The sequence below is a fragment of the Gobio gobio genome (assembly GCF_949357685.1).
Source record: "Gobio gobio genome assembly, chromosome: 13".
Taxonomy (NCBI): Eukaryota; Metazoa; Chordata; class Actinopteri; order Cypriniformes; family Gobionidae; genus Gobio; species Gobio gobio.
Genome location: NC_137106.1, coordinates 24,037,768 through 24,054,388, shown reverse-complemented (window position 1 = coordinate 24,054,388; position 16,621 = coordinate 24,037,768). Strand labels below are relative to the sequence as shown.

General features: G+C 38.3%; 1 protein-coding gene across 2 annotated transcripts in view; it reads right to left on the bottom strand.

The window, feature by feature from the left end:
- The window catches only part of grid1a (glutamate receptor, ionotropic, delta 1a), a gene marked incomplete at its 3' end in the record, with an annotated part of 383,513 nt that overhangs the window by 101,102 nt on the left and 265,790 nt on the right, over positions 1 to 16,621 (bottom strand). The window lies entirely within an intron of this gene.

The following is a 16,621-nucleotide window of genomic DNA, read 5'->3' as shown; positions in this document are numbered from 1 at the left end:
TGATTATGTGTGTTTACATACATGGCATGCTGGAGAGTGATGGTAAAAAGAAGACAACACCATGATCAAAGCCTGTATTTTCCAATCACTCCTGCCTCCATTAGTTTGATGAATGAGGCGAATCCACCTCCCAGACAGGGCCAAATTCCTGAAAAATGATGCAATTACATGTCTTTGAATAGAGGGGGAGAGTGAGAGAGAGGGGGAAAGAATAAGAGAGAGAGAGAGGATGTGTCATTGTGGATACTTCACAAAGGGATGAGAATGGAACATTCACTCGCTTTCTTTCTCTATTAAACGCCGCTATGTTGGAATCTGTCATATGATTGTATGGGGGAACTGACCTGTACAGAGCTGTTACACCACAATAGAGCAACAAATTATTCTTACTCTCAGGAGTCAAAAAATATCTTCCTTTAGATGTAGATGTAGCTTTATTTAATTTGTTCAAAAGTGACCCCTGTCTTTTGCAATATTCATTTACCAAGGTTTCATTTGACTTTCAACCACATGAAAGTTAATATTCTGTTCATTTAAATAAAAATGGTTGCTCTGATCAGATTTTCTGGGCTGAAGCACCTGCACGTGAGCAGCTCCCTTCAAGGGTTAGTTCACCCAAAAATGAAAATTAGCCCATGATTTACTCACCCTCAAGTCATCCTAAGTGTATATGACATTCTTCTTTCAGACGAATAAAATCTGAGTTATATTACAAAAGTCCAGGCTAATCCAAGCATTATAATAGCAGTAATAGTTGCTCTGTTTTTGAAGTCCATAAAAAATGCATCTGTCCGTCAAATAATGTGCTCTAAGCGGCTCCGGGGTGTTAATAAAGGCCTTCTGAAGCGAATCGATGCGTTTGTGTAAGAAAAATATCCTATATTTAAAACTTTATAAAGTTAAGTTTCATTTGCTATTCAAAATTTTTTTAACAAATTGCTACATTTTACCTATGGACTTAAAGCGAAAATGTTCCGAAACAAAATGTAGCAGTGAACCTGAGGTTTCAAAGACCTTGGTGTAATTTATAATCCACATCTTTTGTTAAAACACAGCAAAAGACACTTTCTTTTACCTACAGCATATCATCAAAATATCTAAGATTTTCTTCTATTAACTCTCTATAGAAACACCAAGGTCTTGGTACAGCAAGGTCTCCAGGACGCTGTTTAGTGCCACACACGTTTCTGCACCTTATGGCACTAACAATGCCAAGGTCATGGGTTCAGTTCCCAGGGTACAAACATACTGAAAACAATGTGTACCTTGAAATGCATTTATGCCATTTTGGATAAAAACAGCCAAAACTGCTGAAAAAGAAAATATCTCAATGTTTTTTTGTGGTTGTGCTTCCCACCTCTACCAGAACTACCTATTTAGGATTCAGATCCTTCGTTTCTGCATGTACCATGCATTAATTGAAGAACAGGGGCCAGAGGCCACCCCATTATATAGTCTACAGGAGACTGGGCCTTCTGTGTGGCAGCTCTCTCATTGTTTGGCAGAGCTAGTTTTGAATGGTTTGCTGTAGAATAGTGAAGACTATGACCCACGTCCTGCCATCATGCTAGACCTGCCCTAGGGATCTCATGCCTTATTGTGCCGCCATTAGTCTGCAGATACAGGTATCTCACTCTGCACTTCCATCAGAATGTGCCAATACGATTCTTCGCTAATGATGCTTTTTATTCCACCTCGTTTCTGCTCCAGAGCACCCTCAGGTTCACCGCCGTTTAATTAGTCCTGTCAATCCACCCCCTTCCCACCATAAACACTACCTTTCTTCATCCTAGCTATGTTCACGTTTATGCTCACCTTCACACGCTCTTGCATTTGGTCTGATTACAACCTTTTTTCCTGTGCAAATTATGTTCTTGTTACAAGTATCGTACAAATAAAATCAAAGTGAACTGGAATGAAATTGATTTAATTGAGTAACCAGCAGCTAACAAGCAGAATGTATAACACTACTTCACATAAAAAAGCACAGTAATATAAGCTTACAAATTACAACAATTTGCCTCAGAATGGATTCATGTACATATTGATCTGAGAGCTGCATTTGTCTAAAATGCTTGGTAAAATATTTATTCTGATTCTTTTCCAGGATAGCATTTGAAGGAAAATGCCACATTTACATACCCAAAGCCCTTTAGATCTCTTAGCTCTCTGGCTCCAGGGAAGCCGATCTTGACTGGAATTCTATATCTCATCTCACTCAGAAACACATCAAGACCTTAGTGGTTGAATCTCTGTGCCTCAATGTTAATGAAAGATTACATCACTCGTTTTCTTCACATATAAATCTACACATTGCTTAAAGCAAAGGTACAGATATCTGAATATGTCTACTTGTATAGCGTATCCAACACACATCTTCATATAAATGTAAACATTCATCTGAAAGTTTTGTGAATGAATAGTTTGTTGGCTTTTGCAAAAAAAAAAACATCTTTCTGCTATTTACCATTATTCAAATGAAAGTCAATGCTGACATCACACAATATATCATATTTGTTCTGAGAAGCAGATTGAAAGAGAAATTCAAGTTTTTCTATTTTTCTCTTTCTTTGTGTACACGGTCAAGTTTAGAGGTCACTGTAAAATAGTTTTCTGATTGCTCCCATTATGTCTGTCAGTGTGTTCCTTCAGCCATGGCAGTACAAAAGAGTGAAAGACACATACAAAAAGAATGAAAGAGGCAAAGAATAGAGCTATAGGACAGTCTGGGAAATGATACACATCCTTCATGTCTAATCAATTAATTTCAGACCACAGGTCTGGAGGTCTCAAACCATCCTACACCAGAGACACAAATGAGATTTACCAGAAGTGCACCAACAATATGCTGCCAGCTCTCATTGAGTGTATTAAAAAGCCACCCTCTCTTTCTCTCTCCCTCTCTCTCTCTCTCTCCCTCTCTCTCTCTCTCTCTCTCTCTCTCTCTCTCTCTCTCTCTCTCTCTCTCTCTCTCTCTCTCAATCGAGCACAATTATACTAAAGATGAATGACAGCTTTTATGGATCAGCTTTTCACTAGGGTTGTTGATCGTACAAGTTGCACAGTGACATCCACGTTGTATGAACCGGAACAAAGGGTCTTATTTACTAATAATTGTACTAATAAGTGTTTTTACTTGAATTCACCCAAAAAATTAAAACTATGTTGCTTACTTTCATGTTGCTCCAAACATGAACTTGACTTTCTTTTTATTCTTTGGAACACGAATTAAGATATTTTGAAGAACATTGGGGTCCAAGCCACATTGGACATCAACTTTCTTTGTTAGGAGGATGAGTAAATAGTGACCGAACTTTCATTTTTTAACCAAAACGCACACCCAAACAAAGGGGACGGGAGAAATATTGCTAAAGTAAAGACAACTTAAACAAAAACCCACAGCAACAGTGTAAGCATAGCCCAATTCCAGACTTGGCAACACAGCCAAGTTTTGTTTGTAACCAAGCAGATAGAGCAACCATTGACTACCATAGTAGAGACAAAAATACTATGGTAGTCAATGGTTGCTCTATCTGCTTTGTTACAAACATCCTTCAAAACATATGTTGTGTTCAGCGGAACAAAGAAACTCATACAGGTTGAGGGTGAGAGAACTTTCATTTTTGGGTGAACTATCCCTTTAAATGGCCTAGCAGCTGTGTGACAACTGACAGCGGACGCTTGTGAGGGGATTTAAAAAAAAAAAGAAATTTAGGCAGAAACGTTGATTTTTATTTTAATTTTCTTGGATTTAGACATGCTTCAAAGCCTGCGACGATGGGAGACCGCACCATAACCGGGAAAATATGGTAAAATATTTAATGCCACTATATCGTTAGCAACTATTAGCTAACCTAGTTTACTTCTTATGTTAAATGTAACTTACAATATATTTTCACATTTGTACATTTACTCTGTATTTAAGTCCAAGTCTTTTTTTAAGTACTTATTTTTATTCAACTCCACATCATCTGAGGCATATTGTAGCCTACTTTTTATGACATGGCAGCGGTCGACTGATTGAGCACTGAAAACCTTTTAGACAACGCAGTGGACAGTGGAAATATACACTCATCCCAGATGTCCCGCTGGCAGAGGCCTTACCAGGGTCTCTATTGTGCAGCCCATCCCGGTCCAGCAGCATCTGCAGGGTTTCACTCACATCCAGCTGCCAGTAAGTTACTGTAAAATTTACAGCAATCTTTTTACAGTGTATGTGTTTGTGTGTATATATATATATATATATATATATATATATATATATATATATATATATATATATATATATATATATATATATATATATATATATATATATATATATACACACACACATACACTGTAAAAAGATTGCTGTAAATATATATATTGAACACACTGAACACAATTATAAAAACAACACTTTTGTTTTTGCCCCCATTTTTCATGAGCTGAACTCAAAGATCTAAGACTTTTTCTATGTACACAAAAGGCCAATTTCTCTCAAATATTGTTCACAAATCTGTCTAAATCTGTGTTAGTGAGCACTTCTCCTTTGCCGAGATAATCCATCCACCTCACAGGTGACGCATATCAAGATGCTGATTAGACAGCATGATTATTGCACAGGTGTGCCTTAGGCAGGCCACAATAAAAGGCCACTGTAAATGTGCAGTTTTGTCACACAACACAATGCCACAGATGTCACAAGTTTTGAGGGAGCGTGCAATTGGCATGCTGACTGCAGGAATGTCCACCAGAGATGTTGCCCATGAACTGAATGTTCATTTCTCTACCATAAGCCATCTCCAAAGGCGTTTCAGAGAAATTGACAGTACATCCAACCGGCCTCACAACCGCAGACCACATGTAACCACACCAGCCCAGGACCTCCACATCCAGCATCTTCACCTCCAAGATTGTCTGAGACCAGCCACTTGGACAGCTGCTGCATTGGTTTGCATAGCCAACGAATTTCTGCAAAAACTGTCAGAAACCATCTTAGGGAAGCTCATCTGCATGCTCATCATCTTCATCGGGGTCTCGACCTGACTGCAGTTCGTCGTCGTAACCGATTTGAATGGACAAATGCTCACATTCGATGGTGTCTGGCACTTTGAAGAGGTGTTCTCTTCAAGAATGAATCCCGGTTTTACTGTACAGGGCAGATGGCAGACAGCGTGTATGGCGTCATGTGGTAAGCGGTTTGCTGATGTCAATGTTGTGGATCGAGAGGCCCATGGTGGCAGTGGGGTTATGGTATGGGCAGGCAGGCGTATGTTATGGACAACGAACACAGGTTCATTTTATTGATGGCATTTTGAATGCACAGAGATACAGTGACAAGATCCTGAGGCCAATGTTGAGCCATTCATCCACGACCATCACATCATGTTGCACCAAGATATGCACGGCCCCATGTTGCAAGGATCTGTACACAATTCCTGGGAGCTGAAAACATCCCAGTTCTTGCATGGCCAGCATACTCACCGGACATGTCACCCTTTGAGCATGTTTGGGATGCTCTGGATCGGCGCATATGACAGCATGTTCCAGTTCCTGCCCATATCCAGCAACTTCACACAGCCATTGAAGAGGAGTGGACCAACACTCCACAGGCCACAATCAACAACCTGATCAACTCTTTACGAAGGAAATGTGTTGCACTGCGTGAGGCAAATGTTTTCAGACCCTCCTGGATATGATTATATATATATATATATATGATTATATATATATATATATATATATATATATATATATATATATATATATATATATATATATATATATATATATATACATACTATACATAAAGGAAAACAAGACTCATCAGACCAGACGACCTTCTTCTTCTGCTCCAAGGTCCAGTTACGATGCTTGCATGCCTATTGTGGGTGCTTTCAATGGTGGACAGGGATCATCACAGGCACTCTGATTGGTCTGAGGCTATGCAGCAGAGTGGGATGCACCGTGTGTTGTGACACATTTCTCCCATAACCATCATTAAAATGTTGTGTGACTTGAGCCGGGATAGCCTCCGTTGCCCTCATGCATCGATGAACCTTGGGCGCCCAACACCCTGTCGCCGGTTTGTGGTTTGTCCCTCCTCGAGCTACTGTTGGTAAAATCTCACCACTGCTGACTGAGAGGAACCCTCAAACCTTGACGTTTCAGAGATACTCCGACCCAGTTGCCTTGCCGTAACAATATGGCTCTTTTCAAAGTCGCTCAGATCTTTATTCCTGCTGATTTCTCCTGTATACAACACATTATTTACGAGCACTGATTGTTTGCTACCCAGACCTAATCACCTAAATTAAGTCAAAAAATGTAACAGTTTATTTATTGGTGAATCATAAATTCTGCATGAAAAAGTTTGCTCACAAATATATTTGTATGCATATGTTTATAAATGAGACCAAATAAATGAGACCCAATGAGTTTTGAGAAGACTTAATTAATTTATATAATGACAAACACTAAGCAAACACTTCAAGATGAAGTAGTAGGTCCCCACTGTTAACAAACAATCAACCTGTAAATCAGTTATATATACTGTCTGATTTAGCATGTCTGAAATAGACAGTATTAAATCCATAGTTGGTATATCATGCTGAATCAGGCTATAAATAAACACACTACTGATGGCTAGTTGCAAACCCTATATGAACTATGATATCAATAACTGAATTGATTAATAACATTTAATTAAGAGTTAGAGTAATTTGAAATTTTTTTGCACTCACACATTTAGATTATGCCTCTAAATATAAAGAAAAATTCCACCAAGTTTCATTGTAATTCACTGAAATAAATTCTATCCGAAGGGCTCTTAAATGTCCCCTGACGTTAAGCACTAACACAAGTAATAATCATCCATCACGTCGACAAGCTGCCAGATGTAACCTTTGCTGATTTTAATCTAACATCCTGCCACTTTCCATAACAATTTTTTCCCCTTAGAGAAAAGTGTAAAACATTTCAAACTCGGCTGTAAGTTAGTTAGGTGTTACAGTGCTTTTTGATTGACAGTTTGAATGGAAACACTGTCACATGAGACAGTTTTGTAATGAAGAGTGTGAACCCTGTACTCAGGCTTTTGATTAATTGGGTATGCGATTGCCTTCAGAGGTGTATTCTAAGGTGTATTCTTGTATGAGTTCAGAAAGAGCTTCTTGAGAGGTTGAGAGCCTCTTAAAGACTTTTATCATGTTCATGATTAAACTTGACCTAGCTGTGACTCAGCACCTTAAGATTTGCTGACTCACCTGTCCACTACATCAAAGACGTTCCCTTTAGATTCTTCTGACAAAACAGAGTGGAAACCTGTACTGTACAATCACTTCCTTTCTTAATCATTCAGGCGTTCTGTGAGCACACACCATGTAAAACCTTGAATAGGCCTAGAAATACAGAGTGAATGTTCAGCACAGCATTCAGCAGACCCCTCTCCGTATAGGTTAACAGTAATGCTAAGTACACCCGAGTCTGTCAGTGCTTTAGCGGTGATGCTGAGAGCAGCAGAGTTTTCAAAGTGATTTTGAAAGCTTCTCGAGTGTGCGAGGCAGCCTACGGGTCAGGTTTTTCACTGTCACACTTTAGAACTATCACCTAACCACAGGAAACAGAGAATAGACGAGGAACTCTCTCTTTGATGTTCTTATTAGGGTTAGAGAGCAAGGTGGAAGATTGATTAAAATGCAAGGAGAAACAGAGAGAGAGAAAAAAGAGGGAGAGAGAATATCCTACATCAGAATTGACTTGAAGGCAGGTAGAGGTAGAAAAGATGGAGAAATAGTGAAAAAGTAAAGGAGTACTTCTCAAAGATGAATGAGCATAAGGACAGTGATAGATAACACACTGACAGGCTTAATTTGTTGCTGCGGTGGGGGGTCAGGGGCTCTGGAATGTAGGTTGTGTGTGTGCAACATGTGTCCAAAATTTATGGTTGCATGGCAACCAAGAACCAGGTCTAATTCAGAGTCTAATTCCACCATAGTATTCCATTTTTGATACGCTTGTGACATCCAGTTTTGTTATGGGTTCTGCACATAGAAAACACTGACCGTACTAAACCACTCTGATATATAATACGAAGACAATAAATGAACAACACATATTCCTAATGTGATGCCTGTACTGGTCATATACTACAACAGACACACAGAATGATCAGTGTAGACTGATCAAATGACTGATAGTAGACTGTTTTAGTAGAAAAATGAATGAATGAATGAATGAATGAATGAATGAATGAATGAATGAATGAATGAATGTTTCAGAAAATTATTGTTTTTGTTTAGCCCAGATTTTTCATGATCTGAACTCAAAGATCTAAGACATTTTCTATGTACACAAAAGGCCTATTTCTCTCAAATATTGTTCACAAATCTGTCTAAATCTGTGTTAGTGAGCACTTCTCCTTTGCCGAGATAATCCATCCACCTCACAGGTGTGGCATATCAAGATGCTGATTAGACAGCATGATTATTGCACAGGTGTGCCACAATAAAAATCAAAATAAGTAAATATCTGGTGCAGCCACCATTTGCCTCACGCAAATCCTTGCAACATGGAGCAAATGGTGGTCGCACCAGATATTTACTTTTTTTTTGGACCCCCGGGACCTCCCCGGCCCGGACCCCACCAATACAGTGCAAATTTTAGAGTGGCCTTTTATTGTGGCCAGCTTAAGGCACACCTGTGCAATAATCATGCTGTCTAATAAGCATCTTGTTATGCCACACCTGTGAGGTGGATGGATCATCTCGGCAAAGGAGAAGTGCTCACTAACACAGATTTAGACAGATTTGTGAACAATATTTGAGAGAAATAGGCCTTTTGAGTACATAGAAAAAGTCTTAGATCTTTGAGTTCAGCTCATGAAAAATGGGGGCAAAAACAAAAATGTTGCGTTTATAATTCTGTTTAGTGTAATAAGCACCCAGCACTATAAGAATTGTTAATGGAATCGTTATCCTGAACGTTAAGTGGAATCTGAATCAGAACTAGAATTGTTAAATTCCTTATGTTTCTCATTCCTAATTCTAGCATCTGTGAAAAGGTCACAATGAAGACCAAATATTTACAGTGTTGACTGTGAAATCCCAAAGCGTTCAGCTGAATATACAAGGCGTCTGTCAGGGTCTAGATGGATGCAATCATCAGTCTGTAAGTGATGCCTTTTATTTTAGAACTATGACAAGGACAGTTCAGTGTATGCGCGGCTGAACTGTCATGACAGCTATAATCACTACTAGCAATATCAAAACCATGCAAAGCTGCAAAATATAGATTCCTATGATACAACCACTTTCAAACATATCACCTGTTTGATTTTAAACAATACAGAAATGTCACTGCATATAAACAAACTGCCAAGCTATGTTATGCAAAGCCTTATCTATGAAATTGGAATGACGCACTCTTGTATTTGAATAGTGTTGCAGCAGAATGCAGAATTAAATCACCACAGATGTCATCTTGTAGTGAAGGGGGAAAAATCACCAATGAAAAATATCATTAGGTTTCCTGAATACCCAGCTGAATCTAGTCATGGTCCAGTAAACTGTGAGCTGAAATTTCATTTCACTGTTGGTTTGTGTATGTTTTCATTAATAACACACACACACTGGGAGAGAAATTATGAAAATATGAGTTTAGAGGAATATTACTTTCATTTAAGCGATTTTATTTCCGGCCTCATTATGGCATCAACAAAGTATGAAATTTAGCTTGCGAATATTATTTCTGCTGAGACTTCCTTACCACTTGATGTAGAAGAATTTGCATGTTTAGATAAACAAAATAATAAAATCAAAAGCTCCTATCCCAGGAGTCCCCTAATACTCCTGACAAAAACAATGACTTGCAGACTAAAACAATTGATGAGCATGAGACTCATTGGCATTCTGTGAGTGTTTAAGAGGTCTTACCCCAACCTCCCTTTTTTAATCAGCACGTCGGGAGTGTTCATTGGCATTTTAATAATTAAATCTTTAAAATACAACTGGATGTGGGTAATTATCTACTAAGTCTCATTAGGGCTGCTTTTGACGGATATGAAGAGGGTAGGTGTGTATGTGTAATGTGTATCTGTTCATGTTTTGCTGACAAGGTAAAGGGAGGGTAAAGCACTCGTCATAATAAGAAAAAAATGACATGCTAGGTGTCTAATTGTGTGTCCACAATTATCTTTATGTCTGGTAGTAAAGATAATGATTTCATAAGAGACACATCACAACACAACTCTAAAACAGCTGACTTAATGAGTTATGAGAAATGTGACAAGTGTTTGTCTGTGCAAAACTCATTATGCCAAGATGCAAGGGTGTTATGAGAGGTTGCCGGAGCATTACAATGTGGCTTCTAGGGACTTCGGGTCGTTGCTTGGCCAAAATCAAAAGAGCCAACCCCAGGTCTCATAGTCTAGTCCCTACATGTATGTCTTATACAAGTCATTGCTTAGAAAAACACAAAAGTTCAAAAGCACAACTCTACTTAAGTTGCACGGTTAGAAGTTAGGCGAATTTGGTTTCCACTGATTATGAAAACATATTAAAAAGCACTCACTCCTCTTGATTGAATGAATCTTGTAGCTTTAATAATAATCAAAGTAACGTTAATTCATACAGTAAAGACTGTACTGTTTTATTTACATTACAATTTGTGTAGCAGGTTATTAGATGAATACTATACTGTTTAACAGACTTATATTAAAAAAAAAACTTTGTTAATTTAAAAAAAGTTTTAATCTTTTTTCTATTGTGTTTGTCCTATTGTTTGTAATTTAGTTTTTTATTGTATTACTGACTGTTTACTTGTCTTCAACAACTGTTTGCGGACTTCCATCCGTCACATACATCACATACATTAGCCTAGTATTAGTTTCTTCTGGTATTGAAATTGATATTGAAAATTGTTAAATTCACTGATATCTAAAGTGTTGATCTCATAGCAACCTTATTTCCAGCATATAATATTTAGGCCATAATGGCCACTCTGATTCAGGTTACATAATTACAATACTGACAAACAGTAATTGTGAGAGCTTATTACAAACAGAAGCTAAACATCAGTCAGCACTCTTTGAAATTGCTCACCCTGGCAAAAACACATGACGCAGGTATATTACGCAGTTTATCTGTATCTGTTCAGCAGAACAAAAGAAATTAAATATAAGCCCGACATGTGCGTAATCGCCCTTGGGGCCACCGGTAGCCTTTGTGTCGGATGAAACTCTCAAACAGATACATATTTTTTTCTGCATTTTTTGTCTAGTTACTCATTACTGTCACAATCGCCAGTGAGAGTGCCCTGTGATTACCACCAGAGGGCACGCCACCCTGGACGGTCATTCCATCAAAGACTACATTACCCATAATACTCTCTGCCCGGACTCATCGTCCCTGATTACATCCACCTGCATCTCATTACCCTGTTCACCTCACCCTATATAAGCCTGGTTATCTCAGTCATTCACTGTGAAGTCTTGTTTTGTTCACACTGCATTTCTGAGAATTTTCACTGGTTTCGTGTCTCTTGGTTTTGGATTTCTTGCCTGTTCTGTGGATTACCCATTTGTCTCTCCTGTCTTGTTTGCCTGATTGGACTGATTACCTGTTATGACTTCTTGCCTGTTTGTTGACTACGAGTGTGGATTACCCTTTAAAATAAAGCTGCATTTGGATCCTCAACCATCTGTCTCAGAGCAGTCCGTTACAATTACAATGATAACCTCCACCAAGCTTTACTATATGACACAAAAAAACAAGCTTATTCAAATACTAGTAACTGCAGATCTAAAAACAAAAAACAACATGTTTAATTACCATAAGTATTACCATAAGCTTAATGCTACAATAATGTGTTTGTTAGACTTAGAGATCTAAAAACATGGAAGGTGCTGATTCACCGTCCATTTAGCAGCTTACACTGTGTACCACAACAGGGAGACTTCAGATTGAACCAGAGTTGTCTGGCTAATGGGCTTGTGGCTCTCAGGGAATTCATGGATTTTCAAAGATCAGATGCATTCTTGGATAGTTTGTGCTTGGGCTCAGGTACCATGTGTCCACATGCACGAGTGGATAGCTATTAAATGACAGACCACATGTACTGGATGGATGTACCTTGTGTCCTTGGCTATTTTCCACCTCTCTCTGCAAGTCCTGACAGGCCGACACGCTCGACCTAATGCACAGCGGTGGTAATGGCTGTGTGAATCGCATAGAGAGCCATGGACGAATCAGAGCATGGAGAACCTCCCTAAAACACTGATAGCAGCTCTCTGAACCCAGCTGTTTATCTGACCGTGTCTCAGAGCAGCAAATCACCATGGAAATACACATATATACAAGACTTCCTCAAACAGACAAGGTTATTCAGATAAGAGTGAATTACTGCCCACAGGGCTTAACGCAAGAGAAAGATGGCATGGTAAACTCATTCCCTCGACTACTCAGAGTTCAATTTAGACTTTTAGACTATTGCAGAGAACTCCCAGGATGTTTTACTGCTCCAAAGAACTCTATCTCTCAGCTGTCACACTGCTAACCAGCAGAGGAACCTGCTGTCCAAACTGGCTCCAGGTTCAGTCTCAGCACACCCATGTTGGTTTTACTATATTAGTGAGGATGTCTTATTGATACAATGCTTTTTATATGGAGGTGATGATATTTCCTAACACTAACCCTCACACAAACCTGTTTATACCAGTACATTTAAAGCAAAACATGATTTAGCTGATGATTTATGATGAGACTTTCAAATTGTGAGGACCACAAGGCAAAGTCTGTTACTGTTTTCATGCTTATTCACCACAGTTCGAAATTTTGGGGTTAGTAAGATTTTTAAATGTTTTGGAAAGAAGTGTCTTATACATCAAGGCTGTATTTATACAAAATACACTAAAGACAGCGATACTGTGAGAATTTAAAAAACCTGTTTTGTATTTTAATATGTTTTAAAATGTTATTTATTACTCTGATGGCAAAGCAAACTTTTCAGCAGTTATTTCGCCAGTATTCAATGTTACATAATCCTTTAGTTTTGTATATCACCAGACCAAGCTCAATTTAAGTTTGAACATTGTTCTGGGGAATCTGCTATGTATTTTCTACTGCACACGAGGCATGATAAACGAGCATAATACAAATGACTCAGTACGCAATTGGATAGTCCTTCAACCCATCAGACCACAAGAGGCATGATCAACGGGCATCGATCCATCGCTTCTCTATCCGTCATCATGTTAAACCCGCCACTAACGCGTCAGGTAGATAAGCCAGTCTGTGACTGGTTCCCGCAAAAGTGTGACAGAAGCAGGATAAATTAATGTACGGGTTTTCCAGACTGAGCTGCAGGGCAAAATCAAATCGGCGGATTACATTTTTAAATTTTAATTTCTTTCTAAAAAAAAATCTTACAGACCCCAAACTTTTGAACGGTAGTGGAAGTGGAACTACTGCATAACTTTTTGCTCACTTTGAGAAGACTCACTTTTTTTCTTAATGTTGCAGTTTAAATAATGTAATAATATTGTATCTAATTACACACACAGATACTCAGATGTACCGAAAGAGAGTTACAAAAGTACAATTTTGTACCCAAAGTATAGCTAAGCAAACCCAAACACATATACACAAATATTCAGAAAAGACACTCTCAGTATACATTTCTAATTTGCTGAGCTGGCAATCAAGGATTTGTGAGAGGTGTAAAAGCAATCAGCACTGCACCTTATGATTCACGAGCAGCCCAACGTATGAATAATAACTAATAATTAAGATTGTTATCTTCCATTTTGATCTAGTCAATTCTGCAATAGATATGCAGCAACAATATTTTGTTCAAAGATTATGTATAATACATGAATTATGATAATAAGAACATATTTAATGTTCTCAGGGACACTGAGTGCTCACTTCACATAAATAAAAAACAGTTACGTAAGTGGATGTATGCAATTCTCAATTTCACAAAGTGGCTGTCTTATAAAATTAGCAGTTTTCAACCCTCTCATCAATTTTAAAAATAAGTGTATATAGTAGATTGGCAAAACTGTCCTGTAAAGACTTGAGAAGTTTGGGATTGTATAATACTTTATTTAGATAGAGATATTCTACTAACTTTGCAACTATATCCACTACAAGTCAGAACACAGAACACTTTATTTTGATGTTGCCTCAAGAGACATTCTACTGACTGTAAGTATCTTGTCAACTTATTCTACTAATACTCTAATGAGAGTTACTTGTAGTTGACATGTAGCAATGTTATGTCTAAAGTGGACTATCAAAATAAAGTGTAACCTGGAACTGTAATAGCCGGAAGAGTCACTTGTCTCTTTCTTGAGGGTCCTGCGGTAAACAACCTCCAGTCCTGACGCTCAGTCATAATCCTTTACACATCCCTATCAGGATTCAAACCAACAACCTTCCAAATGTCAAACGCTGCTTTCCCAAATAGCTCCCACTAATTTAAACTCTATTTTCTCCTCCTTCAATCGTAAAGTGTTCAGATAATTTTGCTGAGATTACAGTAAACAGAATGCAATGCACAGGATGAGCCACTTTAGTTATTTTCCAGCCCATTTGGCAGAACAATCCATGTGCCTCTCCAGCAAAAACTTCATTCAGAAATGACTTATTGGCAGACAACAAACAACACGACATAGACTACACAAACACATACAGTTTAATCAAACTAAATCTAAATCAGGACTTTCTCTAGACGTATACAGCCTTCTGTGGTGCTTATTTTGACATAAAATCAACACTAAGATTATACATAATATTATTACTTACAATATTATAGTAATATTATAATACATTGTATTGTAATATATATATATATATATATTATAAATACTTGAATGAAATATGCATTTTCTAGACTTGTAATTGCAAGTTATAATGTCCAATTATGTGGGGGGGAGACTTTATCAGAATTTATTTAAAAGGTAATTGCGACTTTTTTTATCTCATAATTCCGACTTTATAACTCTATAACTCTTTAAATCTCGCAATTCTAAGAAAAAAGTCAGAATTGTAAGCTGTAAACTCTCAATTGTGAGAAAGAAATTGCAATTGCCTTTTTTATTTTTATATTTAGTGGCAGAAACAAGCTTCCATGAAACACAATGCAATACATTTATATATATAAATATATATATATATATATAAAGTATTTGATGCACTGACGATTTTGCAGGTTTGCCCACTTACAAAGCATGTAGAAGTCTGTAATTTTTATCATAGGTACTATTCAACTGTGAGTGGCGGAATCTAAATTTTTTTTAATGATTTTTAAGTAATTAATTAGCATTTTATTGCTTGACATAAGTATTTGATCACCTACCAACCAGTAAGAATTCCAGCTCTCACAGACCTGTTAGTTTTTCTTTAAGAAGCCCTCCTGTTCTCTACTCATTACCTGTATTAACTGCACCTGTTTGAACTCGTTACCTGTATAAAAGACACCTGTCCACACACATTCAATCAAACAGACTCCAACTCCAACCTCTCCACAATGGCCAAGACCAGAGAGCTGTGTAAGGACATCAGGGATAAAATTGTAGACCTGCACAAGGCTGGGATGGGCTACAGGACAATAGGAAAGCAGCTTGGTGAGAAGGCAACAACTGTTGGCGCAGTTATTAGAAAATGGAAGAAGTTCAAGACGGTCAATCTCCCTCTGTCTGGGGCACCATGCAAGATCTCACCTCATGGGGCATCAATGATCATGAGGAAGGTGAGGGATCAGCACAGAACTACACGGTAGGACCTGAAAACATTAGTAACACACTACGCCGTCATGGATTAAAATCCTGTTGCACACGCAAGGACCCCCTGCTCAAGCCAGCGCATGTCCAGGCCTGTCTGAAGTTTGCCAATGACCATCTGGATGATCCAGAGGAGGAATGGGAGAAGGTCATGTGAGCTTTTTGTTCTAAACTCCACTCGCCGTGTTTGGAGGAAGAAGAAGGATGAGTACAACCCCAAGAACACCATCCCAACCGTGAAGCATGGAGGTGGAAACATCATTCTTTGGGGATGCTTTTCTGCAAAGGGGACAGGGAGACTGCACCGTATTGAGGGGAGGATAGATGGGGCCATGTATCGCGAGATCTTGGCCAACAACCTCCTTCCCTCAGTAAGAGCATTGAAGATGGATTGTGGCATGACAACGACCTGAAACACACAGCCATGGTAACATAAGAACCATTTCAAGGTCCTGGAGTGGCCTAGCCAGTCTCCAGACCTGAACCCAATTGAAAATCTTTGGAGGGAGCTGAAAATCCGTATTGCCCAGCGACAGCCCGAAACCTGAAGGATCTAGAGAAGGTCTGTATGGAGGAGTGGGCCAAAATCCCTGCTGCAGTGTGTGCAAACAGGAAACGTATGATCTCTGTAATTGCAAACAAATATTTTTACAGAAACAAAGGTTTCTGTACCAAATATTAAGTTCTGCTTTTCTGATGTATCAAATACTTATTTCATGCAATAAAATGCAAAATAATTACTTAAAAATCATACAATGTGATTTTCTAGATTTTGGTTTTAGATTCCTTTTGTTTTAGATTTCTTTTTTGTGAGTGATTCCGTCACTCACAGTTGAAGAGTACCTATGACAAAAA